This window comes from Felis catus, chromosome C2, assembly GCF_018350175.1.
Source record: "Felis catus isolate Fca126 chromosome C2, F.catus_Fca126_mat1.0, whole genome shotgun sequence".
In the NCBI taxonomy this organism is placed as follows: domain Eukaryota; kingdom Metazoa; phylum Chordata; class Mammalia; order Carnivora; family Felidae; genus Felis; species Felis catus.
The window spans coordinates 86,064,642-86,083,597 of NC_058376.1; the positions used below are offsets into that span (position 1 = coordinate 86,064,642).

The 18,956-nt window shown below is 36.5% G+C and overlaps 1 non-coding gene across 1 annotated transcript; it reads left to right on the forward strand.

Moving 5' to 3' along the window:
* The first annotated feature begins 18,539 nt into the window (after positions 1–18,539).
* On the forward strand, positions 18,540–18,643 carry LOC111556427. The gene has a single exon (XR_002735904.2). It is a non-coding gene; the product is annotated as a U6 spliceosomal RNA (small nuclear RNA).
* The last annotated feature ends 313 nt before the right edge of the window (positions 18,644–18,956 follow it).

Genomic DNA, 18,956 nt, shown 5'->3' on the forward strand with positions numbered 1-18,956 from the left:
AAGGGCATTATTTAAAAAAGAAATTTTCCAGCCACCCACATCTCAGGGTGGCTATGCCCATTCAAGGATAGAGAATCCACCATCTGTATGATTATTTTTACATTTGAACTTTTTTTATACACCAGAGAGACTCAAAACTTTCAGGGTCATTTGCCCAGCATGTAGTGGAATGTCCTGTGCAATAGATTCCAATTAATATAACCACGTTCAATGGCCGTGTACCACCAATGATGTGTAACTGCTTTCCACTTGGCTTTATATGGCACTTCTTTGTTGCAGCTGCAACCAGGTCTATCGCCCCTTTGATAAAAATTTCAGTTACCCCAGGGAGAAGCTTTTAACTTTATTAAGCATTGAAGTCTGCACTTGTGTTCTTCTTTGGAAGAGCAGATCAAAAGCACACTTTCTAAGGAAGTAATCTGAAAAATTAGGATAGCACTTGCGGACTTTGGCAGTAATGTTTTTCTGTAATTGAAACCTAAGAACCTGTGTCAACTGACTAGACTATTATGAACTTCTTAGCATTTAACAAACCTTTCTCTTTTTTTGAAAGTAAATAGGGTTCCTTGATTCTATTTAACCAGTTCTTTAGCATGCTGTGTTCTTTTTGTTGTGGTTAAGAAAACCTCAGTCCAGGTTTAAAGATAGGGAACTGACAATCAAGGAAAAAAGCAATTAGATGATCAAGTTGTGGTATAGAGAAAAGCCTGTGGTTTTCAGTTCTATCTCTGGCATTAACTCACTGTAAAAACTTAATTTTTCTGGGCCACAGTTTTTTCATCTTTTAAAAATGAAGAGAGGTTAGCTGATCTGTTAAGATTTCTGCTGAATTTGAAATTCTCTGAATTTAAATGTTGGTCCAGACACTGGCAACACCTCCTATTAGCTTTGAATCTCCTGTCTGTTTCCATCCCAGGTTTGGTTTGGCAAAGGAATAAATATGGTGCTGTTATATCTTTGAATTGAAAGGAGATATATCTGGAACATTGGTTAAAGTCAGAGTAGTACTGGGGCATGTGGGTGGCTCAGCTGGTTAAGCATCTGACTCTTGATTTTAGTTCAGGTCATGATCTTATGGTCATGAGATCAAGACCTACTTTAGGCTCTGCACTGATCGCGATCACGGAGCCTGCTTAAGATTTTCTCTCTCCCGGGGCACCTGGGTGGCTCAGTCGTTTAAGCGTTCGACTTTGGCTGAGGTCATGATCTCATGGTTCGTGAGTTTAAGCCCCATGTCGGGCTCTGTGATGACAGCTCAGAGCCTGGAGCCTGCTTCACATTCTGTCTCCCCCTCTCTTTGTCCCTCCCCCACTTGCTTTCTGTCTTTTTCTCTCTCTCAAATATAAATAAACACTAAAAAAATTTTTTTTAATAAAAAAAAGATTCTCTCTTTTCCTCTCCCTCTGGCCCTCTGCTGCTTGCTCTCACTCTCTTAAAAAAAAAAAAAAAAAGAAAGAAAGAAAAGAAAAGAAAAGAAAAGAAAAAAACAAAAGAAAGCCAGAGTATTACTACTTCACAAAGATTGGACTGAGTCCTATTTCTCCCACAATCCCAAGCTGTTAGAATTTTGTAAAAAGCACTAGACAGACTTCTGTTGAGAAAATTGCCCCTTACACACACACACACACACACACACACACACACACACACACACCCCACACATACTTCAGATTCCAATTTGTGGGATTTAGGCCCTTGGAAGGGGTGCCCTGAATCAAAATGTAAACCACATATTGCCTATAGACTGAATGTAATTCCTTGTAGCTTTTTGTCAATGGCTACTTCAAAGGTAAGCACTAAATGTAAAAGTATTCAAAATGTTTTAGTATTAAAAAGTTGGAACAATTTTGTTGACCAATTCTTTCTAAATTTTAAGTTGTAATGCTTAGGAATCAAGTTGGGGCCATGTCTTTCTTCAGGATCTTAATAATTATTACTAAGATAGGGTTAATATTATTAGAGACCTATTCTTGGGAGGTAGGGATTTAGGAGCCAAGTTTCTAATCTCAGACCTTCGGCAATTTATATTTAATATTGTACAGTTCACTTGTTCTGCCTGTCCTTTGTTTTCTTATCTTTTATATTACACCAAACCCCTACAAGTGTTAGGTTTTTAAAGGTTAATTACAGAGTGAAATCTGAAACCATTTAATTAAACTTTGTGTACTCAGTTGTGTTGAAATCTGCTGATGTATATCTTGAACATTGAATGGATCTTTGACTAATGCATAGTTTTGTAAAATTATTCATTGGTCATTGGGAAAATATTGGTTCACCAATTTATTCAGATCTTCTGAATGTTGACCCGTTTCATTATACAACATAAAAAATTGTGTTAATGTCACTATTATTCTCATTACAAAAGTCTTTCAAGTATTGAGAAATTGTAAATTTCACTGTGGTAAACTCAACTTTTCCAAAATTTAAATTTTCTCTTGAAGAAAATACCATCTGCTGTTTTCTTTGAAGTGACGGGTCAGCTTGTTCATTTAAAAAAAAACAAAAAAGTAAAAGTCTACCAAATACCCAATCTGGTAATCCATTATTTGTCTGTCACTCTTTTTTTCAAGTAAAAATGAAGTTTGATGAAAACACAGGGTGGTTCTGCTCGTAGCTCTATTGCACAAATTTCTTTTCCTGGCGACAGGCATCATACTTCAGTATGCAGAAGTTCAGTGTATTTCCCATTTCATCATATGGAATATTAGTAAGATGTTTAGATTTAATAAAGTTAATCAATTTTAGTGCCTTATAAAGGACATTCTTACATGAGTGGACCTGGTATTTTATTTATATTATGAGCACATGATGGTGGAGAATGTAACTACCAGTGTGGTTTGGTGTCACTGCCTTGATTCTTCTTAAGGGACCAACAGTTTTGCCACCATTGGTTTTGCACCACTAGTAAACATTAACATAGTAAAGAAGAAAAATAACATCTCAGTTTTATTATAAAAATAGTTTGGCCTAGCAGACTCCCTGTAAGTGTCTTGGAGCCCTCAGGAGGATGCAGATTGCATTTCGAAAACCACTGGACTAGAGTGACTTTTCCCCTTCTCCATTTGTCAGAAGAACAGGCCAGCTTTTCCTCGCTCCATTTCTGGTTAAGTTGCTTCATCAGAAGTAAGGAATTGTTGACAACGAGGCTCACTTATTAGAAGCAGAGACCCACTCCCTAATGACCAGATTGCCCTGTCTTGCTGACTGAAACAGAGTTATTAAAAGTAAGAACTTGAACTAATACAGTCAGTAACTGGCAAGCAGTATGCAATCTCTTCTCACTCTCCTTGCCTTTTTTCCCAAGGTGGGATAATAATATACAGAATTTAAAGAAATTCTTGTACGGGAAAAAGGCCAGGATTTGCATTTAGCTGGAGACCAAAGCCCATGTACTTGGCTACTACTTTATACTGACTCAAGTGCCGCTCTGAAAGTCAGTGATTCCAGAAAACAAATCTATTCCAGGAGTGGCAGGCGAGGCTGCTGGTAGTAGAGATAGGCCCCACAGACAACCTTGCAAGTGTTTAGGACTAACGCATATGGAAAGGATTTGGGTAAACTGGAAGGATTTTAGCAAATGCAACAGATAAAAAGTTTTTAATCACACAGAATGAGGCAACAGGACATGGTGGCTTAAAGAACAAGCTTTGAATATAAACTGTTCACAGCTCAGAACTACCATTATCCAGCTTTGTGATTTTGGGCAGGTTACGTAGCCTCTCTGTGCTTCAGTGTACTCATTCATAAGATGAAATGATTAGATATGATGATGATAATAATGCTCCCTGTTGAGGCTTCGGTTAGTAATGGTCTGGTAAGCAGTAGAGCATGTGGTAAGCAGTAATGAATCTCGGCCATTTAAATTATTCATAGGGCTGGGCACATGATAACCATGCAGTATAAATTGGCTATTATCATTTAACAAGCTGCCTCTTGCTTCTCATTACTGGTACAAACACAAGATTCGTTTGTTATTTATTTATTTGTTTGTTTGTTCCACAGTGATTTACTGATCACTTACTATGTAACTGTCCCTGTGCTAGGTGATGAGCCTGCTTTGGTTCTATAGTTGCCAGCTCCAATATTATCTATTATTTCTTTTCCTCTTATCATAGAGAAGTAGTATGTTAGCTTTTCATACGTTTGCTTAGATTGTGCAGTTCATGTCAATTACCAGATAATTTTCCTCTGTTTTTTTGTTTTGTTTTGTTTTGTTTTTGTACAGATGAGAGCCAGCTTGTTAATAATTTCATTTTGATCCTTAGGCCAACATTTAAAACCAAACAAACATAGATTGGAAAGTAAGCATCTCCCATTTTCTAATATTGTTATTAAGATTTTAAACATTCAAGCCTTGGGGAGCCTGGGTGGCTCAGTCAAGTGCCCGACTTTGGCTCAGGTCATGATCTCACGGTTTGTGGGCTTGATCCCCATGCAGGGCTCTGTGCTGATAGCTTGGAGCCTGCTTCAGATTCTGTCTCCCTCTCTCTCTGCCCTTCCCACACTTCTGCTCTCTCTGTCTCTAAAATAAAATAAGCATAAATTTTTTTTTTAATTCAAGCCAAAAAATGTTTTATTTGGTTTGGTTTCTTTTATCAGCATAAAAACATAAGATAGTATGACATGGATGAGACATTGATGATTACATACAGATTATCTGAGAGGAAGAGCTCTAACATTTTCCATCACCTGTAACATACTCAGCAGCTCCTGAAAATACCTTAACTGAGTATATTCAGATGAAAATGGAGTCCTTCACTATTACCCATATCACAAATAAATTTCCTTAAAATGTAAAGATTCTCCCTAAGAAACCAAGAACATAAATGCTAACAATTTATTCACTGAAACCAAAAGTAAGATTTGAAAATTTAAAGAAGATAATTTTTGAACAGTAGGAAAAGCTAATCATTTTTATTTAATAGCTTTTAAAAGCTTCATTCTTCCTCGAAATTTAAATTGTTCCTAATCTTAGCAAACACTAAAAATGTATAAAAATCATAATACAGGTGTACAGGAAATGTGTTTTTAAAATTTCATGTTTGACAGATTTGAAAACTGAATCATATTTTAAATGTATTAGGAAAAATCTCCATATAAAAGAATCATTAAGATGAACCCGTTCAGTAAGAATTTCTACTGTTAACCGCAGAAAAATCCTCTCTACAATTATGAGTGTCTAGATTTGTGTATTCCGTGTATTTTGAGGTAAAATATGCTATAGTAGAGGCTATTATGCTTACATGTATAATAGTAGAAGCTATTATTTATTATCAAGTTAGAATCACACCATGTCTCGGTCACTCTTGTGAAAAGTATCCTGACGGAAATAAACTGTAACGTGAGTCATGAACTGAGCTTGCCACCAGTGATGGAATTAATTTCAGCATGCATTCTCCTTGACCTCTTGGCACTGTTCAACACTGTTGGCCACTCCCTTTCTTGAATGTGTTCTTGTTTTGTCTCATATTGACACACCTTTCAAATATTTTTCTCTCTGACCTTTTTGGCTGCTTTTTCATTTTCTGGTTTCTTCTTTTATACTTCTGGGTATCAGGGCTCTTTAGGTCACAGTCCTGGGGGATTCTGTTTTTCAGAGTCCATACTTCAAGGATCCAAATTCTGGTCACAAAGCTTAAACTTACTATAGGTAAGAATTATGTGCCTATGTTTCTTAATACATAAAAAGGAAATAATAGTAATATCTACTTCATGGGTTCATTGTGAGGATTAAATACTTATATTAATTAAATATTAATTAAAGAATTAAATATATATTTATATCTATCTATTCTATCTATCTATCTATCTATCTATCTATCTATCTATCTATCTATTTGGGCTTCATGCCCAATACAGAGCCCAATTTGAAGCCCAACATGGAGCTTGAACTCACAACTCTGAGACCAAGACCTGAGCTGAGATCAAGAGTCAGATAGTTAACCATCTGAGCCATCCAGGTGCCCTGGGATTAAGTATATTTTAAAAACATTTAAAGAATTTAGAATAGTATCTGATATGTAATAGGCACTCAGTATGCTTTGTTTTTATTCTGCAATATATTCTCTTCCTAAGTAATTGTATCAATTTCCACCCATATGCTGATAATGCTAAATTTAGATCTCTAGTCCAGATGTCTCTTCTGAGGTTCAAATTTTATATTTATCTGACTACTCAGTATCTTCTCTTACATGGCTCTCAGATACTTCAAACCATGTTCAGAACTGAAAATTAAATGATTAACTTCCCTTCTTCTAAATCCCTTCCCCACCCCAAATTTGGTCCTCCTTAAGACATTACAGTATCAGCAAATGGCATCTTAACCACCTCCCAGTTCAAACAAAAACTGGATAGTTAAATTTTTAAACATTTTAACTTTTTAACATGGAAAATTTAACCTACAAAAATAGAGACAATACCTGACTTCAGCATTTGGCATGCCACTCTTGTTTTATTTATATTCCTACCAGTCTACCACATCCCAAACTGGATTAATTTGGAATGAATCCTGAACACTATACTATTTTGCACACAAGTATTTTCATATATGTCTCTAAAAAGATAAGGATTCTTTAAAAAAAACTTTATCAAAATATCATAGATTGACTCATAATTATTATTTTTTAAATTTTATAATTTTTTTCAAGTTTATTTATTTATTTTGAGAGAGACAGAGAATGTGAGAGGGGAAGGGGAGACAGAAAATCCCAGGCAGGCTCTGCACAGCACAGAATCCAATGTGGGGTTCAAACTCATGAGCCACGAGACCACGACCTGAGCTGAAACCAAGGCTCATCTAACTGAGCCACGCAGGCGCCCCTTATAATTATTTTTTTAATGTTGATTTAAATCAGAATCCAAATAAAGTCCACATATAGCAATTATTGATGTGTCTCTTACATTTATTTTAGCCCCTATTATTCCTCCCTCTCCCCGCGCTTGTCCCAGAAATAGATTTGATGAAGAAACAGCCATTACCTTGTAGTTTCCCTTTGTCCTCTGTATTTTTTGTAATGTTCATCATGATAAGTGCACTCCTAACCCCCTTCACCTATTTCACCCATCCTCCTCACCCACCTCCCCTCTAGTAACCATCTGTTTATTTTCTATAATTAAGAGTCTGTTTTTGGTTTTGGTTTTGGTTTGTCTCTCTCTCTTTTTTTTTCCTTTGTTCATTTGTTTTGTTTCTTAAATTCCACATGAGTGAAATCACATGGTATTTGTCTTTCTCTGACTGACTTATTTTGCTTAGTATTATACTCTCTAGCTCCATCCCTGTTGTTTGCAAATGTCAAGATTTTATTCTTTTTTATGGCTGGATAATATTCATATATATATATATATATTATATATATGTATGTATATACATATATACATATATGTATATACATGTATACACATATATGTACACACATACATATATATATGTACATATACATATACATATATATGTATACATGTATGTGTGTGTATATGTGTGTACACATATGCTTTATCCATTCATCTAGAGATGGACACTTGGGCTGCTTCCATAGTGTGGCAGTAGACATAGGGGGGCATATATCCCTTTGAATTAGTGTTTTTGTATTCTTTGGGTAACTACCCAGTGGTGTAATTACTAGATTGTGATTACTAGGGTAGTTTTATTTTTAACTTTTTGAGGAACCTCCATACTGTCCAGGTTTTCTTTTTTACATCTTCCATCATGAAGCAAGTAAAGTCTGTCTTTCTTATTTTTATGATCTGGATAAGCTTTTGATGGTCATTATTTAGAGTAGATCCATTATGCCGACCATGGTTATAAAATGTTGTTCTATTGTTGCTTCTTCATTTATTGGCTGAAACACTTCTATAAAAAGAAACTTCCTGTCACAACTTTTGGTTACCCAGCAGTATGTTTTAAATGGGAAAGGCAAAATCCTCTATTCTTTCCCTTAACTTATCAGCTTTTAGCATAATGAGTTGATTCTGTATCATATTGCATGGATGGCCAATGAACTTTTAACAATATTTGTACATGTTTCAATCCATTGCAGCAATTATATTTGTTGATGCTCAAATTATGCCATCTTTGACTAGTAGGAGTTTCTTCCAATTTGGCTCCTGATTCCTTCTGACAAACTTCAATAGTCTTTGGTAGCCTCATTGTTTTCTGGGATGATGAGATATTCCAGGATCACCTTAGACATTCCTTGCTTCAGCACTGAAATCATCTAGTTTTGCAAGGAACCCAGTGTTGGAAAGTGGTATTGAGATCAAAATCTTGATTTTTAAGAGTGCTCACTCCTGCTGCATTTGTCGTCATATCTAGGCTTGTTCAGAGCACAGAGCTAGGAAATACATAAATATTTTAAAAGAGAAAATATGATTTCACAACATTTGAAATTTAAGGTTACAATATTTTTACTTAACTTCTTTGATTTTATATTTATGATGTTTTATACTACTGTAAAAAAATATTGATTCTTAATGGCATAAACATCATTACTTATTTTCTTCTTCCTAGATTGTATATAATAGTTTTCAAAATAACAAAACCAATGCTATCTCTAGCAATATGATTGCTGAAAAAATTTTAAGATTTTTTTACAGTTTGGGCCACCTGTGTTGCTCAGTTGGTTAAACATCTGACTCTTGATTTTGGTTCAGGTCATGATCTCACAGTTCATGAATTCAAGCTCCACATCCAGCTCTGTGCTGACATTGCAGAGCCTGTTTAGGATTCTCTCTCTCTCCCTCTCTCTCTACCCCTTCCCTGCTCATGCTCACTCTCCTTCTCAAAAATAAATAAATAAAAACCTAAAAGAAAAGTTTTTTTTTTTTTTTTACATTTCTTGTATTTATGTTGGTCCTAAGGGTGTATCTGACTAGCCAAATAAAATTATTATGTTTTCAGTTCATTTGAAATAACTCTTTCTGTGTGATTATGCCATCAACTCATTGCATAGATTAATTTGTTTCATTTTGCTTCAGAGGTTTAGGGATTTCTTTTTTTTAATAAGATCTTAATTTTTTAATTATGTAAAATATTTGTATGGTTCCAAAGAATTCTACCAAACAAGGTATATTCAAAGAGGTCAATCATCTATCTCCATCTTTATTATAGTTTCTTCTTTCTACCTAGTATGTAGCCATTTAAAAACTTTCTGCTAGCCTTCTATTTAAAAAAAAATTAGCAAAAAACATACATGCCTTTGTATCCTCCCTGCTTTTAAAAGCATGTCATACATACTTTTCTTCAATTTGCTTTTTTTACTTGTCTGTATACTCTGGAGATCACTTTTATATGAGTATATAAAAAGAGCCCTATTTCCTTTTATAGTTGTGTAGTACTTCATTGAATGGATATATCATGGTTTATTCAACCAGAATGCTTTTGATGGATGTTTGGATTATTTCCAGTTGTGTGTTGGTAAATGTTTACCAATTAGCTCTTCTTAGGGGAAAAAGTTCTGATTTGAAGTGTTTGCATATTTCTATGTGATGTAAATACTCCTACCATGGATGATTTCAAGCTACTAACATCATGTCACTGGATGTGAAGTTGGGAAGTGACATACAGTAGCATGCCATTATGTAGTATTCCCACCATTCATAATTCTCAAGAGACACATAGTAATAAAATATAGTAAAATAACTAGAAATTGATGAATTTTGAGTACTTACTATCTCTGTTCTTAAATATAAGGTATTTAATTGTAAGCTTATATAATTTAATTTTTAAAAAATGTTTATTTATTTTGAGAAAGTGAAAGAGAGAGCACAACAAATGGAGGATGGGCAGACAGAGAGGGAGAGAGAGAATCCAAGCAGCCTCTGTGATAGCACAGAGCCTGATGTGGGACTCGATCTTACCAACAGTAAGATCATGATCTGAGCCGAAATCAAGAGTTGGACACTTAATGGACTGAGCCATCCAGGTGCCCCATATGTAGTTTAATTTTAAATCACTATGTTCAACAACCAGTTTACATAATCCCTGATAATTTAACAACTAATTCTTGTAAGCAATATAAGTCAGCTTTAGTATACTCATTGGTTGCTATTACAAATGTTGCTGTGATGAATAGCTTTGCAAATATATCAATTTTGTATATTTGCCAGTTTATCTTTGGTATCAACTTTTACTGAGTCAAAAGATAAATGCTTATGTTGCTAACTTCTCTTCCAAAGAGTCTGTGCAATTTAGCATTCCCATCAGCATTAAATGACATTGTTTCCTTGAGTCTCACCAACAGAATATGTTACCAAAATTTTGGATTTTTCCCTAAATAAGTGATCTTGTTATAGATCTCATTGGCATTTATCTTATTATGGATGGGGTTGACCATCTTTTCATATCTGTTAGTCACTACTGAAAGCTCCTTCCTGCCTCACTCCACATATGTAACCCACTATGAAGTATTTTTTTCTTTCTCAGTCTCATGGCACATCCTAGTAAAAGCTGAAATCTCATCTGGATTAATGTTTGGACTTCCTGTCTTGTCTTCCCACTCCATTTGTGCCTTTTCTGATCCATTCCCTACAGATCAGCCAGAGTAATCCTTCTGGTAAAAACAGAATCATATCTCACTTGCTTCTAATACTTCAAAGGCTTCCCACTAAACTTTAGATTCCAAATTTCTTAGATTGACCAATAGGCCATTGGAGAGAACTTTGTCACTGGAAAATATGGTGTGAAAATGGAAGGAGAGGATTTTTCTTACACTACCATTGATTAAATATGTCATTAATTAGGGGCTCCTGGATAGCTCAGTTGGTTAAGCGTCCAACTTCAGCTCAGGTCATGATCTCGTGTTTCCTGAGGTGGAGCCCTATGTTGGGCTCTGTGCTGATACCTCAGAGCTTGGAACCTGCTTCGGATTCTGTGTCTCCCTCTCTCTCTGCCCTTCCCCCCACTTACGCTCTCTCTCTCAAAAGTAAATAAATATTAACAAAAATTTTAAAAAATGTTACTAATTACAGACTTATTAAATAAGGCTGGAGTTTATTTGGGAAGACTTTTTTTTTTAAGGGATACACCAACTTTTTATTCATTGAAAAGTATACACTCCAGAGTCCTTAGATATGCCAAGGACTCACATCTAAAGGCAGAGCCCTCGATTCAGGAATTATTCCCAGAAAGGGAGCTTTTAATCCCCATTCAGCCAAGCATTCCACATTGATTCCTATTGCAGTAATTGCCAGGGCATTTTCACTGTCACCGAAAAGGGGGGAAAAGGGCAAGGGAAAAGGTTCATATAGGACAGATGTACCTTTTCTTTAAGATTTTCCAACGTGTTTTCCACCTGTAACTTGTCATTTTTGACACTTTCAAGTTCAGCTTCTGTCCTTTTGTATTGCTCTTGGACTTGACGTCCAAGACGTCATCTTCTCTGTGGGCTCTGCCTTGCTCTTGCTTCAGGGGTTCTACCTCATTCAGATAGAAATCGGGCTGCCAACGGAGGCTGTCATTTTCTTCCTTCAGAAATTCTGCCTGTGATATTAAGCTGATTTCCCAGTTTTTTTGTTCGTGTTGTTTCTTCTATTTCATCATCAGACGTCGCCATCTCTTCTCACCTGATTCTCTTTAATTCATCATTATGTATGTTATGAATTTCCTCAGCTTGTTTGCACCAAACGCTGATGTTTTTATGCTGGGCTTTTGTGAAATGGTCCCATGCCTTTTGTTTGGGGATGGAATGGCACACAGCTACTACCTGCTCCAATTGAATGAGGATTTATTCAGGAAGACTTCTTAAAGCAGGTGATGAATGTGACCTCACGGAAAGAAGAAGAATGTGTGCAAATGCCAGTAGGCAAGAAATAGCAAAGCTTTCCTGGCAATAGGAAGCAAGTGAGAGAGATAATAAGTGGAGAAGGAGCAGCGAGGTAGAGTCAGAGATTGAGAAAAGCTTAAGCTCCAGTGTTTGAGGCTTCCAGAAATAAATTCTAAAACAGGACTGCAAAATTTATGGTAAGCTTCAAAGACATCTGTTTGATACTTTAAACACCAAAAATATAATGCAATATAATTGTAACATTCACAAGATGATTACAGAATTTATACAAAAAATATTAATTCATAATAGGCCACAAGTAGTGTAGTATAATAGTTCTATGAAGCATGTCTCTTTCAAATTGCTGGAGTATCCCTAACAAGGACTGTGCTATGGATTAAATTATGTGTTCTATTCTAGATTAGTCAGAGTTCTCCAGAGAAACAGAATTAATAGGATATGTGTGTGTGTGTGTGTGTGTGTGTGTGTGTGTGCTTGTGTATAAAGAAATCTATCATAGGGAATTGCCTTATGCAATTATGGAGGCTGGCAAGTCCCAAATCTGCAGGTTGGAGACCCTGGGGAGCCAATGGTGGTGTTTAGTTCCAAGTTTTGCAGACTGGAGATCCAGGAGAGGCAATGGTGCAGATGAAGTTAAAAGGTAGTCTGCTGGAGAATTCTCTTGCTCAAAGAGGCTGGTCGTTTGTTCTATTCAGGCCTTCAGCTGATTTGATAAGGCCTACCCACATTACGGAGGGCAATCTGTTTTACACTGAGTTCACCAATTTAAATGTTAATCTCATCCAAAAACATCCTACAAGTTGACACATAAAATTTACCATCACAACCCCAATAAAGATACATTTAATTCCTAACCCCCGTACCTCAGAATGTGACCTTATTTGCAAATAGGATCTCTTCAGAGGTAATCAAGTTTAAGTGAGGTGTCCTTACCAAAAGGGGAAATTTGGACATAGACATGCACAGAAGGAAGACACAGAGATAATGCTACCTATAAACCAAGGAATCGCTGCGCTTCCAGAAGCTAGTAGAGACATGAGACAAGAGTCTCAGTTACAGCCTTCTAAAGGAACCAACTTCACTGACACCCTGGATTTAAACTTCTAGCCTCCAAAACTGTGAAACAATAAATTTCTGTTGCTTAAGCCAGCCAGTTTGTTGTACTTTGTTATGGCAGCCCCAAAAACTAAATGCAGAGTGTATGTATGACCTCCGTTGGAGATAGAATCCTAATTTGACACCATAAAGTTGACACTTAGACCAAATGTTTCTAGGTCAATTCACTAAAAGTCAGTTTTCCAAAACCTGTCAAGAACAGTTTAATGACAACCATTTCACTGTAGTAAAGGACAAGACTAAGACTTTGGAAATATCTTCAATAGTTCACCAAACTGCTCTACAATCATCCTTTCCACCTCAACTATTGGTAGACTCTAGTAGCTGCACATCTTAAATCTTACATCTTACAAAATACATGTGGTCAGTTATGAAAACGGCTGGTCCATGGTAGCTGTAATCTACATTAGTGTGCTGACTCCCCCAAGCTCTAAAGTCATTGTTGGATTCAAGTTACCCATTTAAACAGAATTTGGTGAAGGAAGAATCTGTTTTAGTTAGCAAACTAAACATTCTCCTTAAAATGAAAAAAAAAAGTAATTCTGCTGACAGTGTGGTCCTATCATGTTCTTTGGATTTAGGTTCTGCGGATGTTTTAAGCTGTAAAGTTCTGTGTCTTCTGTTTCTTAACTGAGAGGCACTGTGGTATAGTGGATATGGTTATCAGAAAGCCTAACACTGTTGCCACTCACTAAATATTGTTGAAAGAATAAAATTCACAAGTCTTAGAGTCAGTCTAGATTTCAATTCCAGATCTACTTTCTAGCTGTTAGACCTAGGATCGGCCATTGAACTTCTCTGACTCCCAAGTTTCTGTTTCTCTAAAACAAGGGGGGAAACCCTCCAACTTTTTCTTTCTTCTGTTATCTTTCACATTATCTGCAAGAGTGTCTTCCTTAGGTAATTTTTTAAAAAAATTTGTGATTTTTAAAAAATTAATAATTCCTGCCTTGTTTATTTCACAGAAATGGTGTGAAGACCAATGTGATGGTAAATATAAAAGTACTTGACAAAATATAAAGTAATACATGGATATAACAGATTATTATCCTGCTAAAAGCATCAACATTCTCAAAACAAATATCTCTCAGATTGAGTATTGTGAAGGTATATATATATGTTCTTTTTAAGACAAGAAAATGATTTTAATACTTGTTTGTAGTTTATACATGTATATATGCACATGTAGATTTTTGAAGCCTAGGATTGTAATTTATTTAAGTGTAAAGTATAACTTCTAGGGGCGCCTGGGTGGCTCAGTCGGTTAAGCGGCTTACTCTTGATTTTGGCTCAGGTCATCATCTCAGTCCGTGAGTTGGGGCCCTGTGTTGGGCCTGCTTGGAATTCTGTCTCTCTGTCTCCCTCTCTGCCACTCCCTGATTGGTGATCTCTCTCTTTCTGCCTTTCTCTCTCTGTCTCTGTCTGTCTCTCTTTCTCTAAACAAACAAACATTTAAAAAAATGAAGTATATGGGGCGCCTGGGTGGCGCAGTCGGTTAAGCGTCCGACTTCAGCCAGGTCACGATCTCGCGGTCCGTGAGTTCGAGCCCCGCGTCGGGCTCTGGGCTGATGGCTCAGAGCCTGGAGCCTGTTTCCGATTCTGTGTCTCCCTCTCTCTCTGCCCCTCCCCCGTTCATGCTCTGTCTCTCTCTGTCCCAAAAATAAATAAACGTTGAAAAAAAAAAATGAAGTATAACTTCTATCCAGTTAAATAAAGTTCCTTTTTAACATTGTATTACAGGATTGTAAACTGATATCTGAAATCCAAAAATATTTTTAGAATACAAAATCTTTTTTGTAACTGATTTATAGTAAAATTGGATTTGAACTATTTATAGTCTATTTATTGCGCTTAATATGAATATTCATACATTTCATTGCAGAAGAAATATTTCGTTCCTCCTACAAAGAGCTTAAGGAGGCCAGACCAATGAAGACTGGAAAATTAAAGAATAATATAAATGAGGTATTTAAGCTGCATATATTCAAAAGCTAAAATATTTAGTGCAAATGATAAGTTTCATGTGTTATTAGACAATAAATAAAATAAACAGAGACTCTAGTTCTGTCAACTTCTAGAAAGTTGAAAACAGTTTTATTGAATGATTCATGGTATGTTCAAATTCGACACAGTCCTAAAAAAAAAAAAGTACAGTTTCTGAAATGAATTTTAATTTTTCCTAAACAAAGAAAAGTAACCCTGATTCTTCAGAACTTTTCTTTCATCAAAGGTGAACCATCATATAATAAAAGCTCTTTGTCCTGGATGCTTATGAAACTTTATTATTGTTCCGTGTATTGGGTCTGAAGAGGTGTAGGATCATTGTCAGTCTTAAGAAATAGAGAATTTGATTTCCAGATGTTGGCTTCAACTTAGAATAAGACTCATAGAGAGTTCTTGACCTTAATATTTGCTCAGCAATCTTTCACGGCTCTGGCATATTTCATCCCATTTTTACAAGGCACAGCTTTCCAAACCTTGCTTACTGCCTCTGGTGTTCCAGGGCAAGGTCAGACAGAGTGCCCTGTGTTAATGTTGGAAGTGTAGGCCTTAGCACCCTCAGTGAATGCTGCCAATATCCACAAAGATTTGCTATTTTCCTTTAGAAATAAAGCCCTATTTAAGCCTCAGACAAAAGATGTAAGCTTTCAGGTGCTTGTTTAAAAATCTAAAATGCTTTGAATTTTCAATCCATCTATCTTCCTTCACAGGTCTGTCTGCAACATGCAATTTATAAAAGAAAGGAATATTTTCCTCCAATAAATACTATATTGCTATTAGAAGACCCAATAAAAAGCGTTTTCACTGAGCAAATAACCATTGTAGGACAGTGATCAGGAAAAGAAAGTTTAGATTATAAGAAACTGGATTCAAATTCCAGTTCTGCCAGAGCGTTTGGGTGGCTCAGTCGGTTAAGCGTCTGACTTCAGCTCAGGTCATGATCGCATGGTTCATGAGTTCAAGCCCTGTGTCAGGCTCTGTGCTGACAGGTCAGAGCCTGGAGCCTGCCTCGGATTCTGTGATTCTCTCTCTCTCTCTCTCTCTCTCTCTCTCTCTCTCTCTCTCTCTGCCCCTCCCCCACTTGTACTCTGTCTCTCTCTCTCTCTCTCTCTCTCTCTCAAAAATAAATAGAACATTAAAAAATTAAAAAAAAATCCAGTTCTGCCACCCCTACTTGTTCTGTGACTTTGGGCAAGTGACTCAACATCCTAGCCTCAGTTTTCCCATCTATAAAATGGAGTCAATAATAATACCTATAGTAATAGAATATTGTGAATAATAAATGTAAAACATTTAGCAAATTTCTGGACATTATATGTAAGAACTCAAGAACTGTTAACTTCTTACCATTATTAGCAGTGAATAAACCTATAATATGTCAAAAACTTTAGCTCGCAAAATACTCCATTGTTTGACCCTATTTCACTTCCGTCCACTTCAGTGGCTGCCACATGCCTCATGTTCTGTCCCCTTCACAGTCTGTGGGAGCACATTTTTCATTGTACCTGAGAATTGTGAGAAAATCTAATGTTTCAATTATTCAAATGTTACTGACCAATGTGACTGTGACCTAGAGTGCTATCACAACTGTGCTCTCAGCCTCCGGTTTTTAAAGTCACATTAAATATACTTCTGCTGAGTCATTTTACTTGAAGAATCCCTTTTTCTCTCTCCAAACTAGAGAGACCTGAGAGGGACTACCCCTCCGCCACTCTATTAAAACCCTCATCCTGTATCTTATCAACAGGGAATGATAGAAACAAGGTTTATAGGCAATCCAACTTTTGTTAGACTGATCACGTTGGTTTTTCAATATATGAATATGAAACTTACAGACTGGCCCTCGCATTCTTCCCATTTTCTAGAACACAACACATCATCTAAAGCAAAAACTGAGTTCTCTGTTTCTCTTCTCGACTACCTACTATGTGTCAGGAAATTAAAATATTTGTTATTAAGGTACATTTTAAGTTTAGTAATATTCACCCTGCAAGTTTTGACAAATGCACACAAGTCCACCACAATTAAATTAAGGAATAGTTCTCTCATTCCATATATTTCCCTGTGCTTTTTTTAAATTTTTTTTTAACGTTTTATTTATTTTTGAGACAGAGAGAGACAGAGCATGAACAGGGGAGGGTCAGCGAGAGGGAGACACAGAATCTGAAACAGGCTCCAGGCTCTGAGCTGTCAGCACAGAGCCCGACGCGGGAATCAAACTCACAGACTGTGAGATCATGACCTGAGCCGAAGTCGGCCGCTTAACCGACTGAGCCACCAGGCATCCCTTCCCTGTGCTGTTTTGTTTTTTTTTTAATTTTTTTTCTTTAACATTTATTTATTTTTGAGACAGAGAGAGACACAGCATGAACGGGGGAGGGGCAGAGAGAGAGGGAGACACAGAATCGGAAGCAGGCTCCAGGCTCTGAGCCATCAGCCCAGAGCCCGACGCGGGGCTGGAACTCGCGGATCGCGAGATCGTGACCTGAGCTGAAGTCAGACGCTTAACCGACTGAGCCACCCAGGAGCCCCTGCCCTTCCCTGTGCTTCTTAAGATCACCTCCTTCTGTGACCTCCAACTCCTGGCAGACATTGCTCTACTTTCTGTTTCTATAGTTTAGTCACTTTTCACATATATTGTCTCAGTTAATATTACCTAAACTCTGAGATAACGATAGTATTCTTGTGGAAGAGACAGAATTGACTGTCTTTCTTTGCTCATTTCAATATTTTTATTTATTTTATTTGCCATAAGTGATATTCAGTATCTTTTAGCTTTCTCATCAACATAGAGCCTTATAACAAAGTGTCTGGAAAAAAACAAAAACAAAAACAACAGCTGCTATCAAGTCAAGTGATGAGTTTCATGGTTTCCCTCCCTCTAATTAAAATTTCTTTTCTTTATTTTTTCTTTATTCCTTTACTTCTTTAAAGGGGAGAGAATTTTCTTCTGATATCATATTCTTCCTTCTCAAAATGTGAAGTTTTATTATTCAATTTCTGTAACCTAAAACCATTAACTGTTTACCTATCTCTGACCCATTGAACTTCAACCATGAATGGGAAAGAAGAAGCAGTCAAACATGAATTTTATGATAATATTTTCAAGCTCATGCCAGACACCCCTCAAAGACATCTTCTGTCTGGAAGAATTGACTAGGGATTCATTCATGCAAATGAGTTCAGGACTGTATTTATCTTGATTTGTCCAAGTTGGTTTTTTTGAAAGCTAAAGTCCTGACCTTTTATCTCTCATTGTGAACAGCCACAATAAGATGGGAACAAAGAGAACATGGAATTTCCCAAAGTTAGAAGGCTCCTTTGATTGCCTTGCTGTGACTGGAGCTCAGCCATGTGTGGCTCCAAGCTTTAAATACTCAGGTTTCTGTGTGGGAACAGGGGTGTCTGTCTGGCTCAGTTGATAGAGCATGCAACTCTTGATCCTGGGGTCATGAGTTCAAGCCCCACGTTGAGTGTACAGCCTACTTAAAAAAAAAAAGATTCTCTGTGAGAACAGTGGTGGTATGTGCCTGTGAGTTTAGCAGTCACATTAAACCAGCATCACAGATTTAGAAGAAGCTTCTTAACAATCTGTATAGCTATTTATTTATTTATTTACTTATTTACTTTTTTATTTATTAATTTTTAGAGAGAGAGAAAGCACACAAGCAGGGGGACAATACAGAGAAGATTAGCATGCCCTGTGCAAGAATAGCATGCAAATTTCTGAAGTATTCCATGTCTTTAGAAATGGAAAGACATTCCATGCACATGGATTGGAAGAACAAACATTATTAAAATGTCTATACTGCCCAAAGCAATATATACATTTAATTCCATCCCTATCAAAATGCCAATAGTATTTTTCACAGAACTAGAACAAATAATCCTAAAATTTGCGTGGAACCACAAAAAACCCTGAATATCCAAAGCAATCTTGAAAAAGAAAAGCAAAGCTAGAGGCACCACAATTCTGGACTTCAAGTTATATTACAAAGTAGTAATCAAAACAGTATGGTGATGGCACAAAAATAAACACATAGATTAGTTGAATACAAT